This window comes from Rhynchophorus ferrugineus, unplaced genomic scaffold, assembly GCF_030347505.1.
Source record: "Rhynchophorus ferrugineus isolate W39M unplaced genomic scaffold, kcgeb_rfMv2 rfM2, whole genome shotgun sequence".
Taxonomy (NCBI): Eukaryota; Metazoa; Arthropoda; class Insecta; order Coleoptera; family Curculionidae; genus Rhynchophorus; species Rhynchophorus ferrugineus.
Genome location: NW_027472581.1, coordinates 6146579 through 6159467, shown reverse-complemented (window position 1 = coordinate 6159467; position 12889 = coordinate 6146579). Strand labels below are relative to the sequence as shown.

The following is a 12889-nucleotide window of genomic DNA, read 5'->3' as shown; positions in this document are numbered from 1 at the left end:
AACACATCTTAACTTTGGTGACAGAAAATTTTGTTCGCTAAAATAATTATGAGTAACTGCTATAATACATACCTTGAAAGTTGCATAAAATTTTCCCGAACTGCATTTGTTGCCCCAAATGAAGTAATTTGAAAGCAATTGTTATATTGTTGGATATGTGTCAAAAAGTGTATAGAATCTGTTCCTATTCCTGAAACCAATGAGTACAATGGTTCTGGTGGTGGATCCAATTGTATCAATTTCACTTTACCATTTGCGCAACACAATCCATTGGCTTCGTTTTTGTATTTTAATGCCTTACAGTGTGAGCAAACCAAGTTCATAGAACCAATAACAACACATTGGTAGTTACTGTAGTCAATTGACACATCGTAACTGAAAGCAGCTGGATTCAAACTTGCGCGATTATTAGTTGAATGTCGCGCTCGCGCTTCACGCGTTTGTGATATCCGAATTCTTTCACGTTCATTTCCGTCGTCACGTTCTTGTGCAGTACGATTAGATCGGTAATTAGCTTGGTTTATAGCATTTCTGGTTCTTCTACCTAAATTGCTTCGTCTTATAGGAGGCATATCAAATATAAATTATTTTTTCACTAATCACGAACTAAACAAACACTAACTAACTAAACACTCTGCACAAAACACGATATACGAATTTGTTTCGTGTATCACTTGACAATTCATCTGTCATCTGTCAAAAGTCATCTGTAACAGACAACTTTTTTTTTTAAATTTGATATGACTTGAACTCAAATCCTTTTAAGCCGTACGAATTGTTTTATTTATTTAAAATTTGAATTAAATTTTAAACAAATAAAAAATTTTAAATAAATAAAACAATTCGTACGGATTAAAAGGATTTGAGTTCAAGTCATATCAAATTTAAAAAAAAAAGTTGTCTGTTACAGATGACTTTTGACAGATGACAGATGAATTGTCAACTGATACACGAAACAAATTCAAACAAAAAGGGCTATTTTTAGGGTTTTTCCAGCAATAATTCTAATTTTTCTCGCCGTAAAAACCATCCCTGAACTTCAACGAACATTTTAAAAAAAGATTTGGCCAAATTGGTCCAGGCGTTGTTGAGTTATGCGCTTAGGAACATATTTTGCGATTCATTTTTATATATAAGATTACGTGTCCATGGTCGACAACAGAAACAACCTATAATCTACGAGTTGGAGATGACAGCTCGTGGACCAGAGTCTAAAATATTCGCTCTGACATCTATTCCTGTTTGTTTAAGGTAGTTTATTCATTTGCAGCACATATTACACAAAAATGTTAGGCGCACAAATTCTTCTTCCATATAAGCTTTAACCGTGCCAAATTTCATGCCTTTCTTCAAAAAAAGAAGCAAAATTTTCGCTTAGCCGATTAATATATAGATTTTTATAATCGAAAAACGGATCTGCAATAAACATCTATTATCATATATAGTCTATTGAAAATAGTGGTGACACGGGAGACCTGTCAAAACGTCGCAATATTGCCGCAGCATCTCTGAGGTTTAGTACGTTTTGGCTCTGACGTATAATAAAATTTTAATATAAATAAAATAATGAAACAAAAATGTTATGTATTATAATTTATTTTAACATTATAGGACATCTAATGCATATATTATCGAAGAATTTAAAACTACAATTAATTATACAGCCACAATTATTTATAAGTTAGAGTGTTTTTTTTTTATATATACATCTAACATTTTTCCACACATATTGGTAGGGTTCTCTGCGCGTTTTTTTAAGTAGGTTTCTTTCGATGATTTCGATTTGTATCCTTGTAAAGTTATTATGATATTACTATATTTATCTTTAGTTTGTCCTGTTACTACCTGTATACATATCTTTCCTGACAAAACTACATTTAATCAATGCATTCTCAAATAGTTAGTATTATTTCTCTCCTCGTACATCTTAACCAAATCTTCATGTATATTCTGAACAATAACATACATGCTCATAAAGCTTTCACACTCTATAATACAATTTCCTACAATTAAAGTATATTAATTGTATACTTTTAGACTTTTAGTTGTTTCCTCTTTCATCAGCCTGTCTTGGTAATTGTCAGCATTGAATCATAAACCAACATTCATTAAGTTTTATTCAACCACTATAACTTTCAGAAACACTAGTTAAGTTACTAACTAAGCTGTTTATTTTCAATCTTTCAAAAACTTGCTCAAGATTCTTCCTTTTGACAATTTCTTCTTCAATGTGTCTGATCGAGCTCACAAATCCAAAGGTTTATTTTCAACAATGCCTATTTCCATTTCTCGACCTGAATGTCTATTGAAATACCCCATATCAACTCAATTGGATTAAATATGGAGTGATAGGGAGGAAGACATAATAGTCTGTGGCCATAACGTTCAGTAATCTGATCTACCATGTCACCTTTTGTCAGGCTTATTTCTAAAAAATAAATTACATAAAATGCAATTTAATATTTCATATATATTTAACGAGTAACAATTTAAAATAGTTCGAAACTTATTTTATGTACTCTAAGCCATTCCTTAATTGCAGCTTTGTTGATGTACGTTTTGGGATTTTCCCCACCAGTAAACTATATATATGGTAGATATGGTGCATTGTACATGCAATAACTACAACAATAACAATAACTACAATAATAACTGATGGTTCCTCCAAGTTCTTTAAAAGCTGATTTTCAAACTGCTGCAAAAACAAGTTATGTTTCATTTCTCCATGTTAGTCACCCGTGGACTTAGAGGAAAATACTAACTCTGCATCAGGAATAAAAGCATTCTTGTTTTCTTATTAATTAATTATTAATAAATCTTATAACTCACAAGACCTAGTCGATAGTTATTCCAAAGTTTACATTTTTCCATCAACTTTTTTGTTCTCTTTAGATTATATTTATTATCATCTTGCCATGAGCAACCCAATGTAGCCTTCTGAAATATGTAAGTCTCATTTAAATATATAAATTGATATAATAATTCTTCATTGATTTTGTTATGTGTTTCTAAAATCAATCTATGGAAGTTCCATTAAACCCCTTTGTTGGTTATCTTTAACCACTTAAATCCTGTGTTACCCAACAAGTGTATGAAGGGATGTTCTACATCCCTCTAATAGCTGTATATGTTTCGGCTTTTTATGGATACCTTCCAGACTAACAATTTTCTCTGAAATAATTTTATTAAATTATGTTTCGATTGAAAAAACCGCTTGCTGTTTTTTTACATTTCGTGTATTTCATCTCTGATACAGCTAACAACTAGCTGATCTTGATTCGTCACCTATTTCGCATAAACACGGTTTCTATTTGGTGAATTCAAGGTTATATTGTTTTTGAGATATTTTAGTGGCCATACCGGTACTAATTTTCAGTGCATCTGCAACGCGCAAAAAATATTTTCAATAAAAATTATGGCGATTTGTAATTTATTAAAACAAAGCGTTAAAACAGCGTTTGCCGGTTTATACCCCGTAATTATAATATTTTGAAGTATTTTGCAGACATTTGACAAACGGAGAACGTTTGCAGGCTCTTTCGGTTACGTGATCGAACTTCTCTAACAGCATTCTATCTTTTTTTAAATAGAATACAATGAGAAGGATGATATTGTCTGACTGTAAAACGAACTTACAACTTTAGACAGACACATATTAACACACGTGTCACTACTGTTCTGAATTAATTATATATAGTAATCGTAGTAATGGAATCAATAAACTTTAAGACCGCAAATGACCGGATTGTTTAAAAACATCTTATCACCTGTATAGATTAAGGTTAACCTAACTGTTACCGCATGATTACCAAACCAAATCTCTTCGGATAAAAAGTGCTACATATAACGTTGTTTCGAGCTTAATCGACATAGTAACATTCGATGATTATTTAAGCGTTTGTTAATGATGTTCGAAACAAAACGACGCACATTCAAAGTGCCTTTTTGCCGTGCGGATATAAGTCGTTTTCATGCAAGAACCACACCGGACGGTCCCATCTGGTATGTTATTTCAACACTAACTAGGCCACTTCCGGATGAAATCATAAATTGAACTAGGTAAATTTTAATGTGCAAATTAATTTGTAGTAAGAGAATATTTAATGTTTTCTTTAATAATCGGAATCGGAAAAGGAGACTTATGATGAGATGCTATCTAAATATTAGTTTTTTCTTTTGATTTCTTGATTATACTCCGAATTTTTGATTAAAACTATAAATTAAAACAAACGAATTTGGTTGAAACACCTTAATATATATATATATATATATATATATATATATATAACATAACTTGTTTTTGCAGCAGTTTGAAAATCAGCTTTTAAAGAACTTGAAGGAACCATCAGTTATTATTGTAGTTATTGTTATTGTTGTAGTTATTGCATGTACTATGCACCATATATATAGTATACTGGTGGGGAAAATCCCAAAACGTACATCAACAAAGTTGCAATTAAGGAATGGCTTAGAGTGCATAAAATAAGTTTCGAGGAAATCATGTTAAAGAATAAACTATTTTAAATTGTTACTCGGTAAATATATATGAAATATTAAATTGCATTTTATGTAATTTATTTTTTTAGAAATAAGCCTGACAAAAGATCCATGGTAGATCAGATTACCGAACGTTACTAAATATGTATATACGGACTATATACATATATATATATATATATATATATATATATATATATATATATATATATATATATATATATATATATATATATATAATATATATATACCTAATCCTATTGGTAAAACATAAAAATAAATATATAAGAATAAAATTTCTGAGAGTATCTGGTAGGTGCACGTAATACAATTATCAGAAAATACATAGAAGTTGTGAGAAGATGACACTAACAAAGAAATTCTTGGATGGATAGAACGGGAATTATTTGATCATTAATAATCCATCCATATGCAAGTGAAGAAAAAAAGCATAAATGAACAATAAGTCATAGACTATATATTAGCAGAAAGAGGACACCAGACGAGAATTGAAGGCTTAAGATGTAGAGCAGGAGTTACTACCAAAATTTGAGGCGAAATTTGTGAACTGGTTTTATTATATAAATATATAAATTGAAAAGTCCGCGGGCTGACAGCTGTAGGATCATTAGTTTGTGAAATTATAGCATTTTGAGTGGAGCAACTTTTGATATTGTGAATAAAATGGATAAAAAGAAATTTGGCGTGTTGATAAAATATTGTCTTGTGAAGGGAAAAATACAGTTGAAGCAAAAACTTTCCTTGATGCCGAGTTTCCGGTCTCAGCCCCAGGAAAATCAACCATCAAGGATCGGTATGCTAAGTTTAGACGTGGTGAAATGAGCACCGAAGACGGTGAACGCAGTGGACGCCCAAAAAAATTTGTTACCGACGAAAACATTTAAAAAATCCACAAATTGATTTTGAATGACCGTAAATTGACTGTATCACTTTAAATATATCAACAACTAAAGAAAATGTGTTTTACGATGGTAGGTTGGGAACTTTTCAATTGACGTTTTATGTTCTTCCTTCAAGACACAAGAGAACTGCATATTTATGTTATATATACCTTGTATCCCCATTAATGCAATATTTAAATAAAAACGCAGTAAAATGCTAATGGAGCTGTCGTATCCTCGTTAAAGAACATTTATCTGCCAATCGAAAGATCGATTAGTCCAACAACTATAATATATTAATTGTTTTTATCGGATTTGGTGTGATAATGATTTAGCAACCGTTAGTATAACCTCGATCTATTTGGAAATTAAGGTGTAGGCTAACTTAAAGCGGTTATTATGCGTTTCGAATAATGCTAATTGTGCATTCGTACTGAACTAGCGTTTGTCGATTTTTGATCTAGATAACTCAATGACAGGATACCAGTTAAGAACCGACATTCTATTTTACTTATTTGAAAACAGCCTGAACAATGAGCAGCTTATTATAGGAGGTATTTATTTATAAACCAAGCGGTTAAGCCTATTAAAAGGCATTCAAAATCGCAGAAACTGATAATCTCATTCAAATTAACAATGATTATAAATATTAAAAAGTTATATTAATGAGTATATCAAATTAGAACTGTTGCGTACTGTGAATAATAATAATACCAAAATATATCATTCTAAAATATATAATATCAGATTTAATATATATTGTATTTAAATAATTTAAAGATAATAATGGAATTAATTCGTAGCGATTTGACAAGTAATATTTTTTTTAATCGTATTGAAATTAACTATATAAATAAAGATGAATTGCCGAAATATATGTACTCGTATGACTTCAGTATCACTGCACCTAATTGGATAATTCTTTTTTTGTTGTATTCGTTATTGTCAAGAAAAAGTGTATAGAAAAACAAATTTGAAAAACTCCCAAAAATTATTTAGATTTAAATGTCATAACAGAAATTATTGACAGAGAAGATAGTTAACAAACATTGACAGATTGATGTTTTTTAATTCGTTTAAATCGAATTAGTGACGATGATGTGCGACTAAATTAATACATACTGTATTTATGTTACACCCAGCCAAACAGGCATCAGCTATATTACACGAAATTAGTACAATAAAATGTTTAACCTATCTTTATTACTGCTTTATATTAAGAATTTTGTTCAGCGAAGAGGACGAATATCAGCTAGTTTATTATAAAAAATACTTCCGTCACTAGCTGTTACATTTTGATATATTTATGTGTGGTGGTTTTTGTGGTGAAATGAGCACCGAATACGGTTAACGCAGTGGACGCCCAAAAGAGGATGTTACCGATGAAAACATTAAAAAATCCACAAAATGATTTTTAATGACCGTTAATTGAAATTGAATGAAATAGCAGACACTCAAAATGCACCAACTGAACGTACATCATATCATTCACGAATATTTCGGTATGAGAAAGCTCTGTGCAAAGTGGGTGCCGCGCAAGCTCATTTTTGGCTAAAAACAACGACGAGTTGATGATTCGGAGCAGTGTTTGAAGATGATCAAGCATAATAAACGCGAGTTTTTGTGTCGATATGTGACAATGTGCAATCGACAGTCATCCGAGTGGACTGCACACGATGAACAAAACGTGGGAAAACGTAACAGTTGGCTGGCAAGGTTATGGCGTCTGTATTTTGGGATGCGCATGGAATAATTTTCATTGACAACCTTGAAAAAGGAAGGACCATCAACAGCGCCTATTACGTAGCGTTATTGGACCGTTCGAAGGACAAAATCGCCGAAAAACGGCCGCATTTGAAGAAAAAGAAAGTGCTGCTTCACCAAGATAATGCACCGTGTCACAATTCAGTGTTAAAATAAAAAAATAAGTTTCATAATTCAGTTAAAACGATGAAAAATTGCTTCCTCATCCATCGTATTCTCCAGATCTGGCCCCCAGTGACTATTTCCTGTTCTCAGATCTCAAAAGAATGTTCGTTGGGAAGAGATTTTCGTCGAATGAAGAGGTTATCGCCGAAACTGAGGCCTATTTTGAAACAAAGGACAAATCGTACTACAAAATGGTATCGAAAAGTTGTAGGGTCGCTATAATCAGTGCATCACCCTTGAAGGGAATTATATTGAATAAAAAAACTAATTTTGCCAAAAAAAAATTGTTTTATTATGCAATTGACCTGTTATTCTGATTATTTCTTTCACATTTAAAAGGCATTTGTCTATGAAGGTTTCGTTTTGTCATCGATATGAATGACTCCCCTAGATTAACCTATGGGTTGTGACGCTCGGGATGGTCATTGTATATTGTAAAAACTGCATTTTCAACGAAAAATCGTCCTGTAGGCATTTCCCCTGCTTTTAGATCATTTATATCGCATATAAACATCTGGAAAGTATTGATTCATCATCTGCTAAGGCTGTCTAACAGTTAACGCTGGGTTGGCCAACCGACAAAAGAAGAATACTAAATGGAAAACTGTTTATATAAAGAAATAACGAAGTGATAGAATTGGTAGTTAGGTTGTTAGTGTTATTTACATTGAGATGTTACATTTTCACATTTAGTTGTAAGCATTCATCAATAGACACATAAAAGCAGGTTGGAATTTACAAAAAAAAATTTTTTTTTTAATGATATGTTAATTGAAAGAAAATCACATTTATCATTACATAATAAATTGTTATTATACAAGCAATTGAAACTTATATGTTCTGCGAAAAGTAATATAAATTCAAAATAAATTTTCCTGAACTGACGTACAGAACATATTACATTAATATTACAGAACATTCGAAGTTGTGTTGTGTAGTGTAGAGAGATGCCTTTAGTATAAAAACAGCAGTGTTAATACATAAATATTATTGCACCAGGGACTAGAGATAGGACCGATGGGTTCCCCTAGATATACTTGGATTTAAGTTGTTTTTAAGTTTAAACAAGTTGTAGATTATTCCGCAACGACTAGTAACAAAATAATAAATAAAAAAATCTGACCTACTACTGATTTAGTAAGAATATTAAATTATGTAAAACGTAAATTTCATGGGAACAATACTGTTAATATTTTGTAGACACAATATTACAGTAAAATACTAAACCCATTCATTAACTATTTACCCCATACAAAGCGTAAGTAAATCTCAATTCCATCTCTTTGTCTGGCAAAGTTGTAATAGCGATATCTTTGCTAAGAGCATGAATGAAAGCAGGAAATAGAGAGTTGGCCGACTGTTTTTATAGTCGTGGCAGCGTGGAGTACACCAACGGCATCTGTTGTTGGTTCGTAACGCCTTGAGGTATATGCAATATTAATATTTATTATGTGGTTGAAGCGTCTGTCGTCTATGGTTCGCGTTCGCTTGTACGCAAATAGTTTTGCGGCATATTTCTGTTAATTCACGGCAAGAACAAGTTAGCGACTTGTTTTTACGGTCCTGCTTCTATTCACTGTGGCTTACTGACGGTTTCTTTCGGCTTTATTTCGATTTTTTGTGTACTGGTTATAACCTCAACTTTTTATAGAATGTGAAATGCGGTTGTTTTTTTTTAAGATACTCGAATTGATACCTTACCCAAATATGATTGCATTTGGATTCAATATTCCGTCGTAAGATATAATTTAGTTCGGCTTGTTGAAGATGTAGAAGAGAATACATGCTAAGTAAAAAAATACAAGTATATTGTCTATTTGCTTTGCGCAAAATAAACTATAAGGACGGTCCTCTGTTGCGATAGTCGCCGGTGCGAATCCTGCTAAAGTAGTTCTAACTTTATGCTTGTAATTGTCCATCAGGCAAGAATTTAAGTTCTTTTTTATTATTCTCTTCTTTACAATCTGCCCAATAGGCAATAAGTATTTGATGAGATTTATGTTGTACAATGATATGGAGAAGATCGCTTCAGTAAGTGACCTTCTGTACAAATTCACAAACTAGTTTATACTTAATTTAATTACTATTCTCTGTTATTTTAAAAACTATTATATGGGTCTATTAACCAGATAGCATGGCAGTAAACGTTTTAACCTGCGCACTCCACTGACATCGCCCACACTCGTTGTTCTGGCATAATATGGTACAACAATGACTTTTAGCAATTTATTTTGGAATTTCTGAAATATAGCTTTGTTGGATTTGCTAGTAGTACCTCACAATTTGATATCATACGTCCATATAGGCATAATAATTAACTTATACACCAATACCATATTATTATTTAAAGATAATTTGAATTTCTACTCTATGGGCCAATACGTGTAGTTCAGTTTAAGCCGGATGTACCGGAGAACAAGTATGTCTATTCAAGGTGAATGTCAAATGTATTGGCTGATAATCTAAATTATCATTAGATAACAAGATTTTGCTATATAAGTCAATACTACTCTCAGTACTCTAAGAGACTATTAGTGCATCCCAATGCACTCGCCTAATAGTTAAATGTGCGCGATTACAGTGAAGTGCGTAGGCTCAAACGCAAACTACTATACGAACTGATTAATAGACACAGAATGAGATTTAATAATCTCTAACAAACAGACATTAAAATAAGTTAGAGTAGTATCTGGAATAAGATTTATATTATAAGTTGTAGAGCAGATCTTACTGAAGTGATCTTCTACATATCAGTATGGTTATATTATATAAAAGAAATCATATAATAATAGTTCTTGCCCACTGGCAGATTATTGACGTTCTAAGAGATTAATTAAAAAAGGGCGAACGTCACGCAGATTTTGTCCCGTCCGCCTTCATACGCCTTATTTTCAACTACAAATGGATTTTGTTGGAATAAACGTGGAGATTCTTTGTATCTACTATTGGATGTGGTATCACCAGTATATGTAGCCATACAACAATGATCCAAGCACATTGCCCTGCAGAACACCAGTAGTAGTAGTAGTAGTAGTAGTAGTAGTAGTAGTAGTAGTAGTAGAGAAATGCAGACTGTACCAAACTTACTCTATTTTTCCGTGTATTTTAAGGAAACCCAATTGATGCGTTGGAATAATATTTCTTTCTTTTGTGATTAGTGTGAGATTCTTGATGTATAATTTCTTGAAAACCATTAATAAAAAGGACACAAAATAACATTTGTTGCATTAGGTATGGTTAGCATAATTATAAATTACAATTTACATATTAATATAATACTGTTGTTTTGTTGTACTTGCACACGTACGTGCAGTACACAATCAAAACAATTGCGGGAAAATACATCAGTAAAATTTAAAATAAATTTTAATTAGAATATTTTAACTATAGCTAAAACTAACACTTTTACACTATACAAGTTTATATGGTTTGGTTCGATTCAATCTTCTGATTTCCTGCGTATTGTCCTGTAGCTGTATTGCTTCCAAGTTGCTGTGATTATCGCATGACAGGGACCTTATTGCAAGTTTTAAGACGAAATCTGCAAAGTTACGTACTATACAGATACAAAATAAAAAGATATACAACGTTGGGTAAAATTTCCGCTACCATTTTCATTGCCTATAACTTTGCTCAAAGAAAAGATAAGTAACTTTGGTTTTCATAAAAAGTTTATTTGGTCTTTATATTTTTTGTCTGCAACATCTGAGGCTTAATTACTTCAATTTTATGAAGAATATTGTCTTTAAGATGTTGAATCGTTTGTGGCTCATTTACATTATCTTATAAATCATAATGTTTCATGAATTAATTAAGGATTCTGTGTTCCCCAAGAACCGACTGTTCTGTTTATTGACGTGGCCACTGAGAAGAAAACGGGATTCATCTCTCATTATTAATTTAGACAAAAAATCTTCAATTTCACCAAACAGCCTTAGGATTGTATTACTGTACTCAACTCATTGATCAGGATCTCTCGGTAGCAATTTTTGGACTAATTGAATTTTGTACGGGAACATTTTTAAGTCAGTTTTCAAAATTCGCCTTAAACTGCGTGCAGAAATGTTTAACTGAGAATCACGTCACCGAATAGATGTTTCTGGATACTCTGCAACACTATCGCGCACCACAGCCAGCCACATTCTCAATTATTACGAGACGTCCGCTTTCTTCCAGAATGAGGCCTGTCTGCTGTCGTACCATACTGTAGAAAATTTGCATATAAACCCAAATCCAATAATGAAACGATTATTTTCAATAAGTATTGTCAATGTTTCTGCTCGTTATTGTGGCGTATAATTATCCGTAATGAAATTTGGATCTCACAACACGATGGCTAAAGTAAAACTGAGCTAGACGTCACATAAACAAGATGGCGCGGAATATAGATTAGATTAAAATAGTTAATAATTAAATATTAAATAGTAGAAAATAATGAAGAATTATGGTAAGAAGCTTAAGGTAGAATACTACATACTTTCTTGCCATATATATACTTTAGAGTAAAATTTAGAAGATATCCAACACATTTTACTTAAAGAAGCATATTTATTATATACCAAAATATATCGAAAATATGTTTAATTTATGATTAAAAAAACACTTTAATGTACGTATAATTTCAATTGCGAGTTTAATTACGTACACATTTTAGTAAAATAATTAAGTTTGTTGGTTTGATTTTCTATAATGTCCTAAAACACCTCTACTATTCACCAAACATTGCCTCTCTATTTTACCGTTTTTTGCCATACGGCCCGAGTGACAAGTGATAATACCTTCTATGGACGCAAAATCGCAATATATTTTTTAAAGCTGTTATCAACATTCTATATACAAATCAGATCCAGCTAGCCGAGACCAGGTAGTACCAGTTTCGATGGTAACCTTTTAGATTTATTTAATTAATTGATAGACCGGCTGCTTTTTATCAGAATCGTCTGTTAACAGTTCGATAACCTTAAAAGTACTGCAATAATAGCACAAATTGACGGGTTAGAAAAAAAAATGAACAGTTCGACCACGATTTAAACATTTTCAGTAACGACAAGAATTCTAGGTAAACTCGTGCCATTAACACGCCGTATACGGACTAGATGCTACGCAGAATTTAAAACTGTACATTTTTTCTCGTTGTCTGACAGCAGTTTTGTATTTTAGCCAGTGTGATACATACCTGGTATGCCAATATATCGTTTCTATTCTTAACATTCCGCTTGTTTTTTTTTATTGTGATTAATTGTGGTTATATGATCTTGCAAAAGATGTCTTCACATTTCATCTCTAATTGTTGTAGATATTGCAAGCTGGCAATTGTATGTTGGAAACACCATCTGTATATCCAGATTTGATTATCCTTAATTTATCTAATGATGTTTTCGAAACGGTGGAAAAAAGTTTCACATTGTGTTGAAATACGATGTTGATTTACCTGCAATTGGATTATGTTCACGCTACATCACACACTTCTCCTTATTTTGAAACCCTGTACCCATCGAGCAATGCTATATTAATTTAAAAAAAAAAGAAATCAAAATGCGCTATAGCTGTTTAGTACGTAA

At 32.0% G+C, this 12889-nt stretch overlaps 1 protein-coding gene across 10 annotated transcripts in view; it reads left to right on the top strand.

The window, feature by feature from the left end:
* Eip93F (Ecdysone-induced protein 93F) overlaps positions 1-12889 on the top strand; it is a 414251-nt gene that overhangs the window by 184019 nt on the left and 217343 nt on the right. The window lies entirely within an intron of this gene.